The sequence below is a fragment of the Rhipicephalus microplus genome, chromosome 6 (assembly GCF_043290135.1).
Source record: "Rhipicephalus microplus isolate Deutch F79 chromosome 6, USDA_Rmic, whole genome shotgun sequence".
Taxonomy (NCBI): domain Eukaryota; kingdom Metazoa; phylum Arthropoda; class Arachnida; order Ixodida; family Ixodidae; genus Rhipicephalus; species Rhipicephalus microplus.
Window position 1 is genome coordinate 20957597 of NC_134705.1, and position 19164 is coordinate 20976760.

General features: G+C 48.9%; 1 protein-coding gene across 4 annotated transcripts in view; it reads right to left on the bottom strand.

The window, feature by feature from the left end:
• Positions 1–19164, bottom strand: part of Plc21C (Phospholipase C at 21C) — a 685580-nt gene that overhangs the window by 503883 nt on the left and 162533 nt on the right. The window lies entirely within an intron of this gene.

A 19164-nucleotide genomic window follows, 5' to 3' on the forward strand; every position in this document is an offset into this window, starting at 1 on the left:
ATTGGACCTATAACAATTTCCAATTGGTCATATGTATAAAAATGTCAAATCGAAGGCCTGATATCTCAAACACATGTATAATGATATCCCAAAATTCTGATCAGCTTAACAATCTTCTAATATGAATTGACCTGTTTGCACAAGCATTTAGATTATTGAAAATTCTAATAGGGCGGCAAAATGAAAAATTTACCCCAATTGTCTTGAAAATATTAATTCCAATTGAGCTTTCCCATTGAATTTCAAGGTCCTAATTGGTTTTAGCCTATCCTATTGGGGGACAATTTGTATGGCCAACTGGATCAAGCGACTTTTCCTTACTGTGTTGGAGGACTAATATGAGAATGGCCAATGGGCTAGCATTCCAAATTTACTGTTCAGAACATTCCATTGAAACCTATTTAATAATGGGTCAGACTAACTGGGACGAATTGAGGCCAATTGGCTTTCCCAATTGGTGTTATATTTTTTTACTGGGGCAGCCGTCAAGGACAGACAGTTCTCGCCTGGACGTCCGGTCCGAGGAACTAAGCGATGTCCTCCAGGTGCTACCATTCCTGTGATCCGGCCGGAGACTGGCTTAGGGACAAGGCAAGGCGCAGAGGTTCCGGCTGGAGTTCCCGAGTGCTGCAGGGCAACTGCAACGAGCAAGGCCTGCATTCCAGCTGGGCAGCTGGCCCAGGGATCTGGCGAGGTGCCTCGTCTTCGCTGTAGGGCACGGCAATCGAACGTGTTCTGTGGCTGGTGGACCACTGCTGCTGAGGCCGTTCAGAGTCACTGAGACAACTTGGGCGTGGCCGAGATAAACGTGAAGGCCGAGCTACTACGCTGCTGCAGCAGAGAGCTGTGCCTTGGCGAGGGCTGGCACACGATGTCAACCAGCCACACAGAACATCGTGTAGGGTTGAGAGCTGGGCTAGTTGGTGAGACATCATTTAACCATATGGTGTAGTAGCCCAATTTTCACGGGGATGAAGAGGACAAGAACACACGACACTCGCTACACTCGCAACTAATTTTATTTCAGAAGCAGCACTTCATATATAGCCCATAACCCTAGCGACACAGAAGAGAACTGCGAACATTGAATCATTGCCAACAGAAGCTTTTGCGCAGACTCAAGCGATAGTACACGGCAGTTACGCTTACACTTTAAGATGACATAACTAAAACAGCCCTGGGTAACATCCGCAAAATTTTTTGGTTTTTTGATTTGATGTTACCCAGGGCTGTTTTAGTTATGTCATCTGAAAGTGTAAGCGTAACGCCGTGTACTATCGCTTGAGTCTGCGCAAAAGCTTCTGTTGGCAATGATTCAATGTTCGTAGTTCTCTTCTGTGTCGCTAGGGTTATGGGCTATATATGAAGTGCTGCTTCTGAAATAAAATTAGTTGCGAGTGTAGCGAGTGTCGTGTGTCCTTGTCCTCTTCGTCCCCGTGAAAATTGCGCTACTACACCATATGGTTAAAAGAACATCGTGTTTGAGCGGCGGGCATCGACGTCCTTCAACGGCCTCAAACATGGTGAGAACATTCTGAATTAAAATGACAATTAGCACAGTTAAGACTGCATATATTAGAGTACCTCCTACATTGATCATTATTAGATCATCTTTCTTTATAATATATGTTTGTGAGTGTGTGCACTCGTGGCTCGACTCTGTTCCTTGGTGAGAGGACCTTGATGTTACACCACAATCTGGCGAGCCTGCCAGATTGTGATGCCCGGGTCGTCTCAGTGACTCTGAACGACGTCAGCAGCAGTAGTCCACCAGCCATGGAACATGTTGGATTGATGTGCACAACAACAAAGACGAGGGCACCTCGCCAGATCTCAGTGCCAGCTGTTTAGCCGGAATGCAGGCCTCACTCGTCGCGGTTGCCCTGCAGCAGTCAGGAACGCCGGCCGGAACCTTCGCGCCTCGCCTGGTTCCTGGGCCAATCCCCAGCCGGAGTACAGAAACAGTAGCACCTGGAGGACGTCGTTTAGTTCCCCAGACAATACATGCAGTCGAAAACCGTCTGTCCTTGACAGCTGTGGCTATCTAGACCACCGGCAAGCGCACCATATCACGCGTTGCCCGCACACATTTCAATTTCCTCTTCATTGCCCCCGCACAGTGACCACATTTCTTTTTTCACAGCTCTATTATGACAGTCGGGAACAGGTGTAGCGAAAAATGATCTTCACAATATGACGTCACCATATGACGGAAATTCATCACGTGTCGCAAAATTTGTGGTGTCACAATGACATCACAGTGCCATCATGCGACGTAACTGACGCCACGTGACCTAAGGGCTCATTCTTGCTATCAGGAAGTCAATGTTTTTTTTTTTTCGGGAATTTTTTCCAGCAGTGCCTGTTTTTTTTTCCTAGCGCCAGATTGCAATGGTATCATTATTTTGCATGTGAATACCCACCTCCTCCATGAAAAAATAACCTCCATTTGGTGACCATCGCCAGCGTCCCCTCGATGTATTCAGTCATCCACTTATTTTTTTCTCTTTAAGCTTCAACAGGTGCTAGCGATCGCGATAGGTGCAGTGGAGAAGCTGTGTCATAGCAGGTAAGTGTTCCCTACGCAAAGCAGTTCCTGTAGTTCGTTTCAGACTGAATAGCGGTGCCGACATGTGATTTGATGGAGTCTCCGCAGAATATTCAGCACATTCAGGATAATCAGTTTGATACAATGCGCAGTTAGTCGTCGGAAAACTATGTATATCATGCAGGACAAATATTCAAATACATTCAGCATTCAGTGATGATTTCATATGAGCAATAAGAAATGTGCCGAAACTCGGCAAGAACATGTTTTTTGACAGAATGAAGTTCGTTTAGCTAATGTAGTGCAGTGACTGCTTTTTCCAAAGTTATCGCGTTTACCTTGGATATCGTAAAGAAAGCATAGCCATTTGTATTCTGGTTGCAACACATATAAGCACAACCACACGGCAAAGCTCCAGAAAACAACACAAAAATCAAAGCGCGCTATGTTCGCTACACGAGCTACGCACTGCTTTGGCGAAAAATGGTGCGAGTGAAAAAGAAAAGGAGGGAAGTGGTTTTGTAATTGGGAAATGAAGAGAAAAGTGCGCCCCGCAACTGTCTCTCAGAGAAAGGAGGGATGATTTTTTAGAGAAAAAAAGAAAACAAAAGGCGGAAAGATAAGGCAGTGGAGAGTGCAATGCACGATAACTGTCTCACATGTGAGGAAATATCAACTGATACACTAACGGGGGAACGAGAAATGAAGAGAGTGAAGAAAAGAAAGTAGGCTAAAGAGAAAGAGGGTGTGAAACCGGGAAGAAAAAAACAAAAAAAAAACTAGCGTGATGGGAGGAGGACACGCTTCACCGTGGTGAGCGGCTTATAAAAGTCACACGGTCAAGCTGGTATATTCAAGGAAGGACACCGCAGCAGTAGCGCACGAGGGAAAGGGAAAAGTGGGTGAAAAGGACAGAGAAAAATTAGGTGGACGGAGGTTTAAAAGAAAAAGGATTGGTTCACCTCACGTTGCGGGCCCCCAAACTGTCATAAAAACCTGCAACAGTCAGGAATAGCCAGGGACAAGGCCGGGGAAAGAAAAGAAAAAACAATATTTTGCCGGAGAAGAAGATAATGAGCAGAGAGAAGAGATGCCTGGAGGGATGGGAGTGCAGAAAAGACTCGCCTGTGCGAGTAGCGCAGGCACAGGAAAAAAAAAAGTTCTGTTAAACTGTGAGATGGGAGTCCTGAAGGCCTCGATGTAATTGATATGCGACCGGCTATATGCTTGGCATGCGGGCATCGTGCGCAACAAGGGCTGCAGCACTAAGTCCACGCACGGGTGAGTCAGCCGGCAGGACAAGCACAGCACGGACCGCGACCGTTAAACTAATGCCACTATCACTGTGCCTTTCGGGTCGACAGACGAATCTGACGAAGTGGGAGGAGGGGGTGAAGCCGTGGTTAGACTTCACGAGGCTGGAGGGGCACTTGTGGAGAGAAGGGGGGTGTTATTCGAAGGGGTTCGGCTGCCGCCAACGAGAGCGTCGCGAAACCCTTCACAATCGGGGCTGCACTGCCTCGCTTGTGGATGTTGATAGCGGTCCTTCTCCAACGCTTGACGGCGCATCACGGGGTTTTCTAAAGAGGGAATTATGACGGCAGCCTTGCGCTGGATCGGCCAGGACAGGCAGCGCAGCTTATTGGCTGGGTGGGTGCCGCTGCAGTTGATACAGCGAGGGCGCTCTGAAGGACACGGTGTGTTGGGGTGACTGCTGCTACATCGAAGGCAGCGCTCGTCTCGCAAGCAGGTGTTGATGGAGCGGCTGAAACGGCTGCAACGGGCACACTGAAGGGGCCGGGGGAGGCGTGGACGAACAGGTCTGCGCAGCTTGAAGATCGAGGAAAACCTCCGGTGGGTCCGTCGTTCCCTCAAAAGCGATAGTGACACACTTGCCGCGGTGTGCACAAGAGACAACCGGTACGACCGAGTAGATGTTTGTCGCAATGTTAGCGACATCCAAGTCCTCGTCGACCCCGTATATGATGCCCACACAGGTGTTGTCTTTGAGGAGCTTGGACTTGATATTGATGAAGCTCACCCTTGTACTCTGAGGAGTTGTGCAGGATCCGCCTTAGGGGTGATATCTACAGCAATAAGGCTGCGTTGATAGTTGAGAGAGAGAGAGAGAGAAAAACTTCATTATATCTATATACGAGGAGTATGTGGGTGGTGGCCCAGTGGGAGCAACCCCTCACAAACACTAGGTGGGCTCCTCATTACAGAAGCCCATTGGGCTCAAAAGCAACTCGGGCTTGGTTGAACAGGGCCTTCTGGCTAGCCAGGTTGGAGCAGGCGAGCAAGGCCGCCTCCCAGTTCTCCCAGGTGGGGTTCGCTTTTGTTGTGAGGCAAGGGGTTGACTGGCATGCCCACACTATGTGGAAAATGTCCGAAGACTTCTCCGCACATTGCGGGCATTTTCCTGTACAGGCAGGATCGAGATATTTAAAAACTGCCTGGCACAGCAGTGTTCTGGTGTAAAGGCGAAAGAGTAAATGCTCCTCCACCTTTGTAAGGTCCATAGAGGGTTTTGAATAAATTGAATTGCCGAATCGGTAGAATTCAGTAATTTCTCAAAATGTTGAGGCCGGATTAGGTTCGAGATCCATTTCGGAAGGGTCTGAATGTGTTACCCAGAAAATGAGAGCGCGGGCGGCAGGGTCAGCCATTTCATTGCCTTCGAGGCTCATGTGAGCTGAAACACATATGATCCTTCGGGATGCGGGGGCCCTGACGTAATTGCCGTTTTATAAGATACTGTATGCCAGATGTGTGACATAGCCGCATTGAATATTTCGGCAGGCCCTTCTCGAGACTGTAATGATGACATGCGAGTTCAGGTCTGTGGCAGCTAGTTGACTTTGATGATGATGATGTGTGGTGTTTTATGGCGCAAGGGCCAATTGATGGCCAAAGAGCGCCATTTCAATGAGTATAGAGATGCGGACAATGATATGTTGCGTGGCTGTATAGGGGCCTTAAAATTCCTCGCGATAATGCGGGTAAAAACATAAGTATTAAAGACATGACAGTGGCGTGATATGCATATTAAAAAGGGTGACAAAAGTTTTGATAATAAAAACATGTAAAAAATATTTGGCACTAGCACACTTGCCTCATCAGTGCCCTTGTGTCCAAGGGCTGCGAGGCAAGTGCTTTTAAATGTAATCACAGCAGCAGCGACCTCTCTTGAGAGGTCACGCTACGCAATGCCTGGGTATAAAACATGGTAAAAATTAATATCTTTTAAAAAAGCTAACAATGATTTATGGGTGAAAAGTGGTTCCCTACCGACAAACATTGCAGGGTGTAAAGGTATATGTTGTCGGTAGGGTAATGGGAAGTGTTGTCTTCTTAGAGTGTCTAACTGTTTACATTGGATTAAAACGTGAAGAACTGTTAAAGCCTCACCACATTTATCACACAATGGTGGATCACCACCGGATAAAAGATGTGTGTGTGTCGTGTATGTGTGCCCTATCCTGAGTCTTGTTAGTGTTACCTCTGTTAGACGTGATTTTGATACTGGTGGCCAATGGCCAAGGTATGGCTTGATAACGTGTAGTTTGTTTTGTGTGTGTGTATCCCACTTGCTCTGCCAGTAGTCCCTGAGGTTTAGTTTGAGAGACGGCTTAAGATCAAGGGCCGGGATTGATATGGATGTAATGGCGGTGCTCTCATGGACGGATGCAGCGAGCTGATCCGCCCTCAAGTTGCCTTGGATCTCACGGTGCCCTGGCACCCAGCACACTACAACATGTTGTTTGTGCGTGTAGAGTGTGCACAAAATGGAGTAAAGTGAGACAAGGACTGGGTTTTTTTGTTTTCTAAGACTGTGCAGAGCCGTTACCACACTGAGGGAGTCTGTATAAATTACTGCTTTTTGTATTTGTAATTGTTTGATGTGTTTAGCTGCCACCAGTATCGCGTAAGCTTCCGCTGTGAAGATACTTGTGCGTGGATGTAGAGGGCCAGCATCCGAAAAGGATGGGCCGACAGCAGCGTAGGGCACAGAGGAGTTAGTCTTGGAGGCATCTGTGAAGAACTCAGGACATGTGTATTTGTGTTGAAGTTCCAGAAAGTATGTTCGGATATGGGCAATAGGTGCATGTTTTGTAACCTCTAGGAAAGACACATCGCAGTCTATAGTCTGCCACTGCCACGGTGGCAGATATGCTACAGGAGCCATTAAATTATGTTCAAGTGAGATTCCAGTTTCCTCAGCTAGACTTTTCAGGCGAACTGAGAAGGGCTGCCTCATCGAAGGCCTGTTTTGAAACAGAATGGAGCTCGACAAATCAATAATAGTGGAGTATGAGGGGTGCTTCTTGTCTGCTTTCACCTTAAGGAAATAAACAAAGGACATGTAACTTCTCTGCAGATGAAGCGACCACTCATTTGACTCAACATAAAGGCTTTCTACGGGGCTGGTGCGAAAAGCACCCGTAGAAAGGCGGATGCCCAAATGGTGCACGGGGTCAAGCATCTTCAAGGCACTTTGAGTGGCAGACTGATAGACAACGGCCCCATAATCTAAGCGGGTACGAATAAGGCTTCTATAGAGGTTCATGAGGCATTGCCTATCACTACCCCACGTAGTACGTGACAACACTTTAATAACATTCATGGCTTTTAAACATTTTGTTTTTAAATACTTGATGTGCGGTACGAAAATCAACTTGTTGTCCAAGATTAAGCCTAAGAATTTATGCTCGGCTTTGACGGACAGACGTTGCCCGTTCAGCCAAATGTCAGGTTCAGAGTGCATGCCTCTCTTTCGAGAGAACAAGACACACGTGCTTTTTTGTGGGTTAAGTCGAAATCCGTTTTCGTCTGCCCATTTGGAGACCTTATTTAAACCCATCTGAACCTGCCGCTCACACATGGCTAAGTTGCATGACTTGAAGCCAAGCTGAACGTCGTCGACATATGTACAATAGAACATCATGCGGGGAATGAACAAGTGCAAAGAATTCATTTTGATGATAAAAAGTGTGCAACTAAGCACACCACCTTGTGGCACGCCTGTTTCCTGGACAAATGTTTGGGAGAGCACACTGCCTAGACGGACACGGAATGTCCGGTTTGACAGGTAACTTTCGATTATATGAAACATTCTTCCGCGCACACCAAGGTGGGACAGGTCTCTTAGAATTCCGAAACGCCATGTTGTATCATACGCCTTTTCGATATCGAGGAACACAGAGAGAAAATATTGTCTATGGACGAAGGCGTCTCTTATCTGTGCCTCGATACGAACGAGGTGGTCTGTGGTGGATCTACTTTCTCGAAACCCGCACTGAAATGGGTCGAGCAAATTGTTTGTTTCAAGAATATGTAGAAGTCGGCAGTTTATCATTTTTTCGAATACTTTGGACAAGCAGCTTGTAAGTGCAATAGGCCTATAACTTGAAGCTAAAGAAGGGTCCTTGCCCTCTTTCAAAATGGGAATAATAATCGCCTCTTTCCAGGAGGTAGGGATAGTGCCAGAAAACCAGATGGCATTGTATAAACAAAGTAAGGTTTTTCGTGTTTCGGCTGGTAGGTTTTTTAACATTTCATACACCACACGGTCAGAACCTGGGGCAGAAGTACTGCAGGAGTTTAGAGCTGTTCGGAGCTCAGCTAGGCTGAAAGCTTGGTTATATGCCTCGTATCTAGTGGATTTGTGTTCTAGTTTCTGCTTTTCTATTCTTGTTCTGTATTTTTGGAAAGTGTCAGTATAGTGGGACGAGCTGGATACCCGTTCAAAGTGTGCACCGAGGAAGTTTGCCTGATCTTCCAAGGTATCACCCTGAGTGTTTACGAGTGGAAGTGTGTGTACTTGTTTTCCTGCTATCCTACCGACCATGTTCCAGACTTTAGCCTCCTGTGTGTATGAAGTGATCCCTGACAAAAACTTCTGCCAGCTTTCCCTTCTGGCCTGCCGACGCGTTCTCCTGCCTTGAGACTTTATTTTCTTAAAGCTCTCAAGGTTTTCCGCTGTCGGCGAGTTGCGCAGCAACCTCCATGCCCTGTTCTGTTCCTTTCGCGCGTTACGACACTCTGTGTTCCACCATGGGACGTGTCGCTTGCCGGGCTGTCCAGATGTTTGTGGGATGCATTTGGCTGCTGTGTTAATAAGGAGAGCTGTGAAGTACTGCACAGCTTCATCTATGCTTAGCGTACATATGTCAGTCCAAGGTAAGTGAGCTTTGTTATGAAACTGTTCCCAGTCGGCTTTGTGTATAAGCCATTTGGGAACTCGTGGAGGATATTCGTATGATGTTTGTGTACTCAAAACGACAGGAAAATGGTCGCTTCCGTAGGGATTATTTAGAACTTTCCATTGGAGTAATGGCACAAGTGATGCAGATGCGATGCTGAGATCTATGGAAGAGTAGGTTTTGTTGGCAAGGTTATAATATGTTGCCTGTTTCCTATTCAACAGACAGGCGCCGGAGGAAAAAAGGAACTGTTCAATGAGACGACCTCGTGCGTCGCAGCGAGAATCACCCCATAGACTGCTATGAGCATTCAGGTCACCAAGGACCAGATAAGGTTCGGGTAGTTGGTCTATTAAGGACTCGAATTCTCGTTTTCCAAGACGGTGTTGTGGGGGTATGTACAGAGAGCAGATGGTGACGAGCTTGTTGAAAAGAACTGCCCGAACAGCCACTGCCTCTAGTGTTGTTTGCAGTGGTAAATGTGTGCATGCTACTTTTTGATTAACAATAATGGCTACACCGCCGGATGATGCCGCAGCATCATCTCTGTCCTTTCGGAAGAGAACATACCGACGCAAAAAATTCGTGTTTTTAGATTTTAAATGAGTTTCCTGTACACACAGCACTTTCGGTGAATGTTTGCAAAAGAGCTCTTGAACATCATCGAGGTTTCTGAGGAGTCCTCTGACGTTCCAATGTATTATTTGTGTTGCCATATTGGAGGTAACGTAGTGCTGTGTGTAAGGAGCAATGGGTGTGTCTGCTTCTTAAGCTAAGCGTTAAGACTCAAAGAACAGGGCCGTCGCCGGGCCCCGTTATTGGCTTTTTATTTCGTTTGGCGCGCTCCAGGGAGCTACGCCGATCTTTCTGCACCAGGGGTGCCGTGGTGTCCATTGCCTCCTCAGAGGCACTGGATGCCCGCATTTGCGAGCTGATGTTTTGGGCTTGGGACCTCGCCTGGTGAGACGAGGCCTTCATATCGGCCGACCCTGGGGTCTCCTTCACCTCGGGGGGCGAAACCTTCGGTCCTCTTGGGCTAGAGGTCGAAGGAACCTCCTTTGGTGCTGGGATACCCTGGCCGCTGCAAGAGCTTGCAGCGGCCTTGGTTGTCGCCGTGGGGAGGAGTGGCAGGGCAGCCTTGGCTGTTCCCGCCGTGGGTGGGGGCATTGGCGACCGCCTGGGCACACTGTGCCTGGCATGGGCAGTTGCCGCAGGCCGTTGTAGTGCTGCCCCCTGTTGCACTACATCGGAAAACGATGGTTTGTTTGTGAAAAGCCCAGATACTTGTTGACGGGCTTCTCGGAAAGTAATGTTTTGAGTGATTTTGATTGTAACAATTTCTTTTTCCTTTTTCCATGTTGGACAGGTTCGAGAGTATGCGGGATGGGCACCATCGCAGTTTGCGCAGTGGGCCCCATCCTCCACCTTACACTCGTCCGTAGCGTGTCCTGTGGTGGCACACTTTCCGCAGGTGAGTTGGCCGTGGCAACTCTGAGAGCCGTGACCAAAACGCTGGCATTTGAAGCAACGTCGTGGGTTGGGAATGTAAGGTCTCACATTCAACTTCAAGTATCCTGTTTCGAGATGTTCAGGCAGGGTGCTAGTGCAAAATGTCACAATTATGTGTTTTGTTGGGATTTCCTTCTTATCACGCCTAATTTTGATTCTTTGCACTTGTGTCACCTGCTGGTCCTTCCAGCCCTCGAGGAGCTCACCTTCAGTCAGGTCAAGCAAGTCTTGGTCAGATACAACGCCTCGGGAAGTGTTGAGTGAGCGGTGTGGTGTAATTGAGATAGGTATGTTTCCAAACGATTCTAGTTTTGAGAGGTTTTCGTACTGGCTCTGACTTTTTACCTCGAGGAGGAGATCCCCACTGGCCATTCTTGTAGCCTGGTAACCTGGTCCAAGTGTAGTGGTGAGGCATTTGGAAACAACGAAAGGCGAAATAGTTCTGGCGTTCTTTTCAGCGGTTTCACAATGGATTACATGGTAGCGGGGAAAGGTTTCTTTCGGTTTGCTGAAATACTTGCAAAAGTCTTCGGTGCGCCCTCTCTTCGGGAGAGGACGATCATGCAATGGAGGGAGAGAAGAGAAAGCCATAAACTAAATGTGAGTTCGGCAGCCATGCCAGCCGCCCACCATGGAGCCCAACACGGGGACGTGACAAGTCCTAAATATATATGAGGCATGTCAACGTCAGCTGTACACAGCCGCTATAACCAAATGTATTGTGCCCAAGACAGAGCACATACACAAGGTTAACCCTTGCCGCCAGGAAAAAACGGAAGTAAATAGAAGAGAGAAGAAGACAGGATAGATTTAAAGACGAGAAAAGACTAAGATGTAGAGAGAGAGAGAAATAGGAAAAGGCGACTACCGATTTCCCCTGGGTGGGTCAGCCCAGGGGTGCCGTCTACGTGAAGCCGGGGCCAAAGGGGTGTGTTGCCTCTGCCGGGGGGCCTTAAAGGTCCAATCACCCAGCATCAGCTCAACCCCCAGGATCCCCTTTTCCCCGGACACAGCAAAGCCACGCACGGCTAGGCGTGGGAGGGAGTAGAAACTCCCCCGTTAGCTCGGGTCCGTGGTGTCGCTACACACCAAACGCCTGCTTTAACAGGCGCCCCTGCGGGGCAGCATGTCACCAAGGGTGCGGTTGAAGCGCTCTGTCATTCCATTGGTGTGGGGATGATAGGCACTTGTAGTGCGGTAAACGACGTGGCACTCGCGCAGCAATGCTATGATGATGTCTGACAAGATTATGCGACCACAATCACTCAGTAACTCTCAAGGTGCTCCATGACGTAATGCGATGTTGTGAAGAACGAAAGTCGCAAGGTCTTTTGCTGTAGACGAGGGAAGGGAAGAAGTTTCGGCATACTGCGTGAAGTGGTCGACGGCAACTATGATCCAGCGGTTACCGTCTGCAGTGTTGGGAAGGGGACCATAGATATCGATGCCGACACGGCCGAATGGTCGAAATGGGCATGGTAGGGGTAACAAGGTACCACTGGCGTGATGAGGGGGAGTCTTTCGTTTCTGGCACGTCGAGCAAGCTCGAACGTACTGTCGTATAAAATGGTACATGCCACGTCAGTATTATCCAAGCCGTATGCGAGAATAAGTCTTCAGGAAACCTGCGTGGCCACATTGGGGGTCGTCATGAAACGTGGAACAAATTTCGTACCGCAGATAACGTGGAATCACGAGTAGCCACCGACGTCTACCAGGTGCGCAGTTGCGTTAGTACAGTACGTCGCCGCGAGTGGTGAAGTGCTCGACTTGCCGACGCAACGTGCGAGTAGGGGGAGAAGTCGTCCATCCAGCCAGGATGTCTAGAATCGAAGCAACCCAAGGGTCTTTGTGTTGCTCAGATGGCATGTCGGCGATGGTGATGGCAGTGACATCACAGATGAGACTTTCGCAGCAGGCCGGGACAGGGGCAAACAGGAGAGCGCATCTGCGTCTGAATGTTTCCGGCCAGAGCGATAGACCACACGAATATCATATTCTTGAAGGCGTAACAACCATCGGGCGAGGCGACCACTTGGATCCTTCAGTGACGACAACCAGCAGAGCGCGTGGTGGTCAGTCACGACGTCAAAAGGGCGCCCGTGCATGTAAGGTCGAAATTTCTCCATCGTCCAAATAATGGCGAGCCATTCCTTTTCAGTGACGGAATAGTTGCTTTCGGCTTTGCTAAAAGTTCGGCTTGTGTAGGCAACCACATACTCTTGGAATTCGTCTTTCTGCTGCGCAAGAATAGCACCTAGCTCGACACCACTACCGTCGGTGTGGATCTCTGGGGGTGCCAATGGGTCGTAGTGTCGAAGAATAGGCGGCAACGTGAGAAGGCAGTGCAGTTCATTGAAAGAATTGTCACAGTTGGCAGAACAGGCCGAAACGTCTCTAGAGCCGGCAAGGAGCTTGATCAAAGGAGTGATGATCGTCCGGAAACTGCGGACGAAGCGCCGGAAGTAGGAGCAAAGGCCTATGAAGTTTTGGAGCTGTTTCAAGGTGGTCGGTTTGGCAAACGCTGAAACGGCTGTAAGTTTGGCAGTGTCAGAAAGAACGCCCTCTTTCGAAACTACGTGGCCAAGGATCTTCAGCTTTCGAGCGGCGAAGTGGCACTTCTTCAGATTCAGTTGCAGCCTTGCGGCGGAGATACAAGCGAGGACTTTCTCGAAGTGGGTTAAATGGGTTGCGAAATCAGTTGAAAAGACGACAATCATCTGAATAACAAAGGCAAACGTTCCATTTGAGACCTCGAAGGATAGAGTCTATCATGCGCTCGAAAGTAGCTGGCACGTTGCATAGGAAGAAGGGCATGACTGAATTCGTAAAGCCTGTCGGGAGTGATGAAAGCTGTTTTTTCGCGACTGGCTTCTGCCATGAATACCTGCCAGTATCCAGAGCGCAGATCTAAAGAGGAGAAAAATTCCGCTCCCTGTAGGCAGTCCAAGGCATCGTCAATGCGTGGTAGCGGATAGACATCCTTGCGCGTGATTCGGTTGAGGCTTCGATAGTCCACGCAGAATCTGATGGATCTGTCCTTCTTCTTCAGCAGCACAACTTGAGAGGCCCAGGGACTGCTTGACGGTTAGATTATGCCACGTTTCAGCATATCGTCGACCTATTCATTGATGACACGGTGTTCGTCAGTTGACACACGATATGGACGCTGTCGTAATGGTGTCTCTTGACCGGTATCTATACGGTGAACAACAGATGACGCTCAACCTAAGGAAGGCTGATTGTGGTCCAACGAGGCTCGAAAACGCTGAAGAAGCTTGATCAGCTATTCCTGTTGCCGAGGCGTGAGGTGGCAATCAATGGACTTGCGGAATACATCCATAGGTACATTGGCGTCAGTTGCGGGTGTAATGGCACAAGTCGGTGGAAATAGCTTGTCTGGATACATCGGGTCTTCGAAAATACAATCTAAGGTCTCGAGGCTCTCCAGACACTCGCCGCGTAGCAGGATGTATGGACAAGCAGAGACGTTGAACGCATAAAGTACCACCGAGCTATTAGAAAAGTTGATGACGACAAATGGGAGGGCGATGGTTCGGTAGTGCGCACTAGCTGTAGTTGGTTGGAACAGGAGCGTCATGTTAGTAGCTGCAGGAGAAGACACAGCCACTAGGACGGCAGATAAAGGCGCGACGTGGACATCAGCTGATGCAAACACTTTCAAGGGACTGTGGTGGTCAATATCAAGGCACAGAGTCAACGTGAGTTAAGCACGAGCGCAGTCGACGAGGGCCTGATGGGTAGAAAGGAAATCCCATCATAGTATGAAGGCGTAAGATGAACGTGGAAGAACAACAAAGTTGTTCTTGAACAAGGCGTACTAAACATCTTGAATAAAAACAAGGCGTACTAAACATCTTGAATAAGAACGTGTGCTGTACACTGAGCCGTCGGCACGATGAAATGGGAGGTGGCTGTACACACAGCAAAATTCCTAATCGGCTTTGTAACTTTTCTCAAATCGCGACACAGTTTTTCACTAATTACAGAAACTACGGCGGCTGTGTCGACAAGTGCACGTAGAGCAACACCTTCTACAAGCACATCAATTTCGTTCGGCGGACAAAGAGGAGGTCTTGGAGAGTTCGACAACAGCGCAGTTCTTGCCTCCGGAACTGCGGCTGTCAGTTTTCCTCTCGAGTGGGGCTCGTGCGCCGAAGCATAGGGGAGACAGATCGGCGACGGGGTTGTAATGACCGGCAAGAGTTGACAGGGCATCGTGAGGACAACAAGACGGCGATAGGGGAAGATGGTCGCTGGAGATTATGGCCATCCTGGTAATTTGCAGAATTCCCACGGTCCGGAGGCTGGAAGTTGAGACGGCGACAGTAACGTGCTATATGCCCCACAAAACCGCATGCAAGACAGATGAGTTGATTATCGAAGGTGCACCATGGGTTAACGACAGAAGGTGTGGGGAGCGTAGTAGGATGGGGTGCCGTGCATGTAGGCAGCGTCGTAAGGTAGAAAGACCCGATGCCCCGATATGCGCCAGAGACAAGTGGGACTGGGGGTCTAGCAACGACGGCAGCGTAATTGATTGATTTGATTGATTTGTGGGGTTTAACGTCCCAAAACCACCATATAATTATGAGAGATGCCGTCGTGGAGGGCTCCGGAAATTTTGACCACCTGGGGTTCTTTAACGTGCACCCAAATCCGAGTACACGTGCCTACAACATTTTCGCCTCCATCGGAAATGCAGCTGCCGCAGCCGGGAATCGAACCCGCGACCTGCGGGTCAGCAGCCGAGTACCTTAGCCACTAGACCACCGCAGCGGGGCGACGGCAGCGTAGGTTAGCGGCATAGAGACAGATGGCGATGAAGGAAGTGCCTGCGTGACCTGTGTCTCAATGACCTGGCGTAGACGAGGGTCTAACGAGGTCACTGGCTAGGATGCTTCGGCCACAAGAGAAAGTTGACGCGCAACTTCTTCTTGAATGAATTGTTTGATGTGGGGCAGTAAGACGGTGTGATCAGCAGCGACGTCGTGCACGAGGACGGAAACTTCAGCTGTATCTTCAGCGGCCCTACGCGTTGAGACACACTGCTTACTCAACTCCTGACAAAGCTGGACAACGTCTGTGACAGTCTTTGGGTTCCGAGTGACGAGCATCTGGAAGGTATCATCGTCAACTCCTTTGATTATGTGCTTAATTTTCTAGTGTTCGGTAAGAGATTGATCGACCCACTTGCAAAGAGCCAAGACATCTTCAATACATCTTGTAAAGGTCTCGTCCCTGCGCTGGACTCGACTACGCAGACGCTGTTCCGCGCGAAGCTGGCGCACGGCGGGATGACCGAACACCACGACGATGGTGGTCTTGAAGGCGGGCCAGTTGGCGATTTCGCCTTCGTGGTTCTTGAACCAGAGGCTGGCCACATCAGCGAGGTGAAAGCGCACGTTCGTGAGCTGGTCGCAGGCATTCTATTTGTTGGAAGCGCTTACAATTTCGTACTCGACGAGCCAGTCCTCGACGTCTTGTTTGTCGTTGCCACGAAAAATTGGTGGGTCGCATTGCCGAGGCATGCCAGTAGAGTAGACTGTCGGTGATGGGGCAGCTTGAGAAGGGCCAGGAGCAGTCATGGTGAACAGTGAGGGTAGCGTCCGATTGCGAAGTTCCAGGTTGATGGGAAGCCCGGCTCTTCCACCACTTAAAATAGAGGTGTTGTATGTCGAGGAAGCTTCAGACGCAGCTAGGCGAAAGGTGCTTTAAGAGGCAGGTATGGCTACCGGCGAGCGGCGTGCGTGAGCTACTACTACTGCCACCGATCATCATCGTCTTCTTCAGTAGCAACAGAGCATCCGTTATTCAGATTCATTACGATATATATATATATATATATATATACATATATATATGTGTGTGTGTGTATGTATTGTGACGACGCGGGATCGACGAGTGCACAAAGTGCCTCAAACAAATAGGCTTTATCGATCGCAGGAAAAAGACTTCAACGACTTCTTCGTCTTTTGCACTCGGTCAAGGACACTCGTGCTGCTTCGTATTCGCCCCCACTGGCACATACGTGCCGCATTATTCCCCCTTTAAATAAACAAAACATTGCCCCGATGTTAAATCTTCGACAAGCAAGGCAAAACCAAACTGCACAGTTAGTCACTGAAAGTAAGGTTTCATTCGAAGCACGTGGACAACTTCTGGTGAATGTCTGTGGCACTTCTAAAACAGCGCGCCGTCCGGAACAACCTCGTAGTTGACGTCACTGATGCGTCGCAGAACCTTGTAGGGTCCGAAGTATCTTCGCAGCAGCTTTTCGAAGAGCCCACGCTGATGAATAGGTGTCCAGACCCATACTTTGTCATCCACTTTGTATATGACGAGTCTGTGCCGGAGGTTGTAATGTTTGGCATCGTCGTCTTGTTGTTTGATGATTCGCAACCTGGCAAGTTGTCTGGCTTCTTCTGCTAGCTGGGTAAACTCTTCAGCGTCCGTCTCATCGCCATCATTTTCATGAGGGAGCATTGCATCTAACGCTGTAACCTCGCTTCCGTAAAGGAGACTGAAGGGTTTCCACTGAGCGGTCTCCTGACGAGCCGTGTTGTACGTGAACATGACGTAGGGCAAAATGACGTCCCAGTTCTTGTGCTCTACATCTACGTACATGCTTATCATGTCAGCCAAGTTCTTGTTGAGGTGTTCAGTGAGCCTGTTGGTCTGGGGATGATATGCTGTTGTCTTTCTGCGAGCTGCACCACTTAGTCGGAAAATGGTGTCCAAAAAGTTCAGCCATGAACGCAGTACCTCTGTCGATCATGACTATTGCAGGAGCACCGTGTCTTAAGACGATGGCTTCAATGAAAAAATGGTGCCGCTTCAGCTGTCATTCCCCGTGGCAGAGTGCCTGTCTCCGCGTATTGGGTCATGTAATTCGTGGTGACTATTATCCACCTGTTTCCAGTGGCAGGCCTTGGGAAGGGGCCCAGAAAATTCATGCCAATTTGTGCAAATGGTGTCGCCGGCACTCGGACAGGCTACAGCAGGCCAGCTGGTTTGATGGATGGTGACTTGCGACGCTAGCAATTTAGACATGCCTGCGCGTAAAGTTTCGACAACTTCTGCAAGTCTTGGCCAGTAATAGTTCTGCCTTATCCTCGCCAATGTTCTTGCGTAACCCACGTGACCAGCGGTAGGTTCGTCGTGGCAGGCTTACAGTACCTCACTGTGAAGCGAAGAAGGAACGACGAGCAAGTAGCTGCTGCCGGCAAGTGAAAAGTTTCTCTAATAAAGAACGTCATTTCGCAAGCAGTACGACGACAGCTCTCTCGCAAATAACTTCAGCACGCTATTTGTTCGCCCTTGTAGGTAATTTATGAGTGGTAGCAGTTCAACATCGTCACGCTGCTGTTGAGAAAAGGTGGCAGTGTGCATAATTTCCAGAAAGGCTGTGTCGTCATCGTCGTTGTCCGGAGATGCCGTCTGAACAGCAGACAGAGAAAGACAGTCGGTGCCGGTGTGTCGTTTTCTCAACTTGTAGGCAACAGTGAAGTTAAATTCTTGGAGCCGAAGACTCCATCATGCAAGACGGCCAGACAGATCTTTCAAGTTGACTAACAAACAGAGAGAATGGTGATCGCTGATAACGGTGAATGGGCGGCCGTACAAATAAAGACAAAACTTCAGGACTGCCCATACCGTTGCAAGACATTCTTTCTCCGTCGTAGTGTACTTAGCTTCCACTCGGGACAGCGTCCTGCTGGCGTAGGCGATCACCTTTTCGTTATTGTCCTTCGACTATAGGAGCACTGCTCCAAGACCCAAATTTTAGCGTCTGTATGAAGTGTAGTTGGCACGTCTTTATCGAAGTGGGCCAGCACAGGGGGTGTTAGCATGTGCTAACGAAGCTCATGAAATGCCTGCTGTTTGTCTTCGCTGCATATGAAGGGGGTATCTTCCATAGTAAGCTGTGTCAATGGCCACGTGATGCGCAAAAAATTAGCAATAAAGCGCCAGCAATAGGCACCGAGTCCCAAAAAACGTCGCATTGATTTTTGTCTGTTGGCGTCGGGAAGTTCGCCAAGGCGGCAATTTTATCCGGGTCAGGTCAGATCCCTTGGCTGCTCACGACGTGACCGAGGAATTGAAGTTTGTGGAAGCCGAAGTGGCACTTTTCAGGATTTAGAATAAGACCGGCCAAGCATATTGCTTCAAAAACTCCTTCGAGCCTTCATAAGTGTTCCTCGAAAGTCGCCAAAAAGACTATCACATCGTCGAGGTACATCAAGCAGGTTTGCCACTTAAGTCCCGACAGAACCGTGTCCATGAGACCCTGGAATGTTGCTGGCGCCGAACACAAACCAAAAGGAAGTACCTGAAATTCATAAAGTCTATCGGGCGTAACAAAGGCGGTCTTCTCACGATCTCTCTCATCCACTTCAATTTGCCAGTAGCCACTTTTCAAGTCCATGGACGAAAAGTAGCGTGCGTTTCGTAGTCTATCCAATAAATCATCAATACACGGCAGAGAGCAGACATCCTTCTTTGTGATCTGATTGAGCTTCCGGTAGTCGACGCAGAAACGTAAGCTGCAATCCTTCTTTTTTTACGAGTACTACAGGTGATGCCCAAGGACTGTTAGATGGCCGAATAAAACCATCTTCCAGCATCGTATTCACCTGTTGTTGAATTGCCTCACGGTCCTTTGGGGGGACTCGATAAGGATTTTGCCGGATGGGTCTGGTGTTGAAATCCGTGATGATGCGGTGTTTCGTCAGTGCCATTTGACCAACTCTTGATGTAGATGAGAAGCAGCCATGAAACTTTTTGATCAGCGTGAGAAGGCGGTCTCGCTCAATGAGAGATAACGTTGGACCAACGTCGACAGATGTCGGTGTAGCGATAGTAGACGCTGCTGCTTCC